We start from the raw sequence: 5,254 nt of genomic DNA on the forward strand, positions 1-5,254 counted from the left end.
TTATGGCAAGCTTTGCGGTCACTTCCTGGAGTTCTGCCATTACGAGTAGGGTACATTTCATTAACGCGTGTTTTTTTTGTTTTTTTAAAAATATTACTTCATTTATTCAAACTATTGCAACGTGTTGCTGTTTCAGCGACTTAATGTGTGCGGGTAGCGTATATGCAGTTAATTACAAATTGATAAATGAACCGGCTCCCTGTTTAGTTGATCATCCATCTTTATAAAACAGAACTTACTTAAACCTCCATAAGCCACGGAACCCATCGCAAAGACATAGGTTATGCTGATTGGCCAATTCAAATCAAAGCCCAACAAGAACCTCACCTCCCACTGAGAGTAATACTCCCTGTAATTCATGTGCGGTGCACGACATTTGCTATTCATTATAGTTGTTGTTTACCATGATTATTTTCTTTTACTACAGTCGGCGATGTTGCAGTGTAATTGGATGCGCCGGTTCAATTGTCGCTATTCTAGCATAAGTGAAGGTCACAGAGTGTCATCACAGTGCATCTCACAGAAGCAGTATGAGCCCGGCTCACAAAGTCCCCATCGCTCACCTTGCTTTCTCTCAATACATAATTAAACACCACAGCCGCCCACTCGATGCCGCTGCTGTTTGGTACTGATCACGCATGTTGCCCTCCGCCTCTGTATCAACAAGTGTAAGTGATCAATAGCCAACTGATGCGTGTGAGCATTGTGGACGCAAATGTATAAGTGGTGGTCATAAAGTTTTGGGAATGAGCTGCTATGTTTTTGATTGCATTATGACTTGTTTTGTGGTAATGTCAGAAAAGCACAGCTGGGATATCCAATACATTAAGTAATGGATTGCTTGAGAGATTATTGCTTTGATTACTAGAGCAATCAAATAACACAAAAATAGTTGGAAGGAAAAGGCTCATCACCCCTGTTTCCCACATGTGCCACAGGAAGGGAAAGCAATAAGTGGGGCTAGGTGCCGTCACCGCATCATCAGCCACGTCACGCTGGCTGTGGCTTGTCGGGAGGGGGTTTCCCACCTTTGGGAGGCAGGATATAGAGGTGGCTGTTAGATTTAAAGTTGTCCGAGTATTCGATGACAATAAACTCCTTTTTAAAAGTTGTTTTTAAAACAACGGTTTTATTCACAACTGGCGCGCCTGAGACACGTGGTGCCTGGTTCTTGGGCGAGGCGATTCAAGAGTTTAGGGACCACGGCGTTTTTGACCTACACAAATATATATCAATAATAAGGCGTCCATACAAAATGTAGATTGCTTAAAAGTAGCGAATTAATTGATGCCGATTTTGAATAAGGCATGCATTGTCACTGGATCTGAGTACGTGTGCAAAATTTAGAATTAATTGGATAACAGGAAGTAGACTAAATTTTGATTGCAAAATTTGACCATGACACAGGAGTCAAGTTAAGTAAAACCGTTGAAAAAAGTAGTCCATTATACATTTCAGTTGATTAATCAAAGAATCATCACAGCTCTAAATTAAAGTCTCCATGCTCAATTGGACGTAGCATGGGGCTCATATACCCTTGGCGATCTTGAGCCAGTGAGTTGTGAAAATCCAATATTTATTTGGCAGAGTTCAGTTTATACATCACCACAAACCCTTAATATTCGCGGGTTTTGTGATTACTGTTTTGTGCATTCTCAACAAATGTATTGTAGTACTATTTGAAATATTTGCGGCCATAGCACCCGACTGCCTGACAAGAGTTTGTGAGGAATGGGAGCGGTGTAGATCGTGAGACCACTAAAGTTGCCCACGTTACGCTCTCCCTCTCAGTCTATCTTTGTCCGCCTGCACTTTATCCACCACGTGGGTGCTTTCATGACAAAAAATACGTCCTGTATAATATATATTCTTTGATATTCGCACTTTTAAATAATAATACTTTTCATTTTATATAGCATCATTCATGTCAACAGCATCCCACAACGCTGTACATTAATTATATATAAGGACCAAATCCAATATACGCGGTTGGCTACATTTTAGAGAAGCCCAACACACGCATGCCATCATTATTAAAGGCAAGTTGAATAACACAATAATACTATACAATAAGTGTATTCATTAATATATACACAGTTTATATGTTTTATGTTAAAAGTAATATATGTTTATGCCCCTAACCCTACTTTTTCATAACATGTGCCTATTAATATTCATATCTCTCCTCTCTCTCACCTTAAGACGATTGCTTGTGTTGCGATCGAAACGTCGTGATATTTTTATTTATTATTTTTCTATCTACGTGGCTTTACCGAGAGACCCATAGAATAAATAATATTCGTATACTTAATATTCACGATATTCTCTAGAAATGTGTCCCCGTGAATATTAAGGTTTTGACTAAACAGCCAGCAGTTTAACTTGCTATTAACGGTCTGAAATGACTACAAAGACAGGAACATCAAACACAGGCATTAATATGCCATTGTATTTGAGGTGGATCATGGTTAAGTTCTATACTGCAGTTTTACACAAAGATAATTATGTTTCAAATAACCTTTCACTGGAGGAAATAAAGGCTGAACAATTGTCACTTTGGGTGCAAGCATGAAAAAAGTGTAACATCTGATAATAGACTCGACCAATGTGTGATAAACATAGAAAAACTCATGAAATTTTTAATATTGTTTAATTATGAACAGCTAACTTATATATTTCAATAAAGAAAGCGTAATTGCCCCAGACAATAAAAAGCAGTTATATTAAATACTCAAAATCTAAAAAAATACGTAATTAAAATTGCAATTACGATAAGGCCCATTCTGCCATGTGCATTGTCTTGTGTAATGTATATTTAATACATATGCTGAGCTCATGGGTTTGCCTTCAGCACTGTTTTAATGGAATACTTTGATTTCTGACTGCATATCAACAGTGACGTGATATTAATCAGGACTATATTACTGGTAGGAACCTCCTGGTTACACCAGCCAACAGTGGATTATTGTGTCCGTCCGTCCGTCATGCAGGGAGGGGCTGGGTGGTGAGGGAGGGGCTGGGTGGGGAGGGGCTGGGTGGGGAGGGTGGGGCTGGGTGGGGAGGGGAGGGTGAGGAGGGGCTGGGTGGGGAGGGGCTGGTCACCCCGTACGTTTAACCTACTCACGCCAGCTTGTGCCCGCCCTCACAGTCGGCCATATTTGCGGAATACACCACGCCGCCGTTGACCCTGGCCATTGACCGAGCAACCCAACGTTCCTACCAGCTCCCTCTGCAGGAATGTGTTTCCCACTACATGTAAGTGTGAAGTCGTTGCTATTTGTTTGTGGGTAATAGGATTCACACTGCAGTAACAGCCCCATATGTGCTCGTGCACTCGCATGTTACGGTTGCTCATTGTCCAAGTAATTGAACATGTACGTTAATTTTACTATATTGGGCATATACATGGAAATATTTAGTGGAGATTATGTAATGTCTGATTTGTGATTCCTATTTGAAAACATTACAATTCTCATGAGTGATAAAGCAGTTGTGGAGAGGTTATAAAAGTTTCCATACCTGGGCAGTGTGCTTCAGTTTGGCAGTGGAGGTGTCACTCCAAATAAGCTGTGTAACGTAGATACTACCTGGCCTATCACTCCATACGAAACTTTTGTGTCTTCTCGAACACAATTATACCCTCATTTATCTTTGCCTATGAAACGTGGAGCCCTTTAAATTGATATCTGCACTGGTAGAAACCTTCAGGCAAGCCTGCCTATGATCCATCCTGGGTTTAACCAGACTGGATTGTGTGTGGAGGTCACATATCCTTGAAAGATCTTGACACAGTCCCATCAGTGAGCTCCTCTGGCAGGCGAGGCTGCATTGTCTGGGGCATCTTGCCTGCATGCCTTGCTACCGCATCCCCAATCAGCTTTTGTTTGGCTGGAAAGAGGGGGGCTAAACTTTGTGGCACGGGCTAGAGAAGAGATGGACTGATGAGGTACAGAAAGTTGTGGAGCTTATTGGACGGCATATGGCTGTTGCTAGCAGTGTCAAGATCAGCCTGTGTGGAGGAAGCTTGTGAAGAATGCTACTGGGATATTGGAGGGATTTTGCACTCCAACAACAATAGAAGACAGAGGAGTGATGCTCACAACAACAAGCACATATAATGCAATGAGGTGGCACAGTGGGGAGTACAGGTGGTGCAAGTCATTTCACTCAGTCAACCCATAACACCTGGGTCTGTCCCATGACCTGCCAGCGAGGCTTCAAAATTATCATATGGCATCAAGGTGCATCTAGCCTGGTATAAGTGCCGTAGTGACGTAACCGCCACTTAGTGGCGAACGGCGGTTGTGTATATGGAGTGGTTGAACCATGGTTCGCACAACTGTTCGATGAACCCAACTATGGATGAAATCAATGGCACGTTATTATCGAAACCTGACCTAGCTGGTTGTTATCCCTTATGTCAACAGTCATACATGAATATTCTATTCTATTTAAGATTTATATTGTGCCCTTTCCATGGGTATGTGTCACATTGTGCAAACACGAGCACTGGGTGTGGTGATGGCCACACCAACTATGTCTTGCACCACTCCTGGCCTAAATAGGTGCTTACTAACAGAACCTGCCCCAGCTGTCTGTATGGTTAAACGAGAGATCTGTGCCTTTGTTTTTGTGTGCAGCCGTGCGAGGTTGATACTGTGCGGATCCGCTCGCGGTTCATACAGCGAATGCCAGCAGATGGAGAGATGTGCCCCGATGACACCGAGTCAGAGCCATGCACCCCACAGCACTCCTGCTTCTACTATCACTACAATGCGACCGGTGCGTGTGTATGTGTGCACTCATGGTTGCGTGTGCGTATCGGTTTGCTTATGCCCACAACTGTGCTTTATGCTGTTTGCTGCTGTTTTTTTTTTATAGCTGACTGCCATGCAAACAATTTTTGTGTTTCGTGTTCATAAGCAATACACGTAAAAATAACACCGATGACCAAATCACTTAGAATGCACCCAAACCTGTCAGACCTTGGAAGCAAAGTAGAGTTGAGCCTGGGTAGTGCTTGGATGCGTGACCACCATGCATGTAACAGGTGTAAAAGGTGCTGTGGCCAATAGTGAGCAGTGCTTCAAATTTAAATGTTCTGTACTGCTGCCCGACCTTCACCAGCCGGCATGACCCTCACTGCACGGTGTGATGAGGCCCTCATCCAGAAGTGGATTGACAAATCGACTGTTCATGTGCTTGTTCAAGAATGTTTGAAGTCTTAAATCGAGGATTTGTTTTTGGTAAGATT

Source organism: Lampetra planeri, chromosome 1, assembly GCF_965212315.1.
Source record: "Lampetra planeri chromosome 1, kcLamPlan1.2.h2, whole genome shotgun sequence".
In the NCBI taxonomy this organism is placed as follows: Eukaryota; Metazoa; Chordata; class Hyperoartia; order Petromyzontiformes; family Petromyzontidae; genus Lampetra; species Lampetra planeri.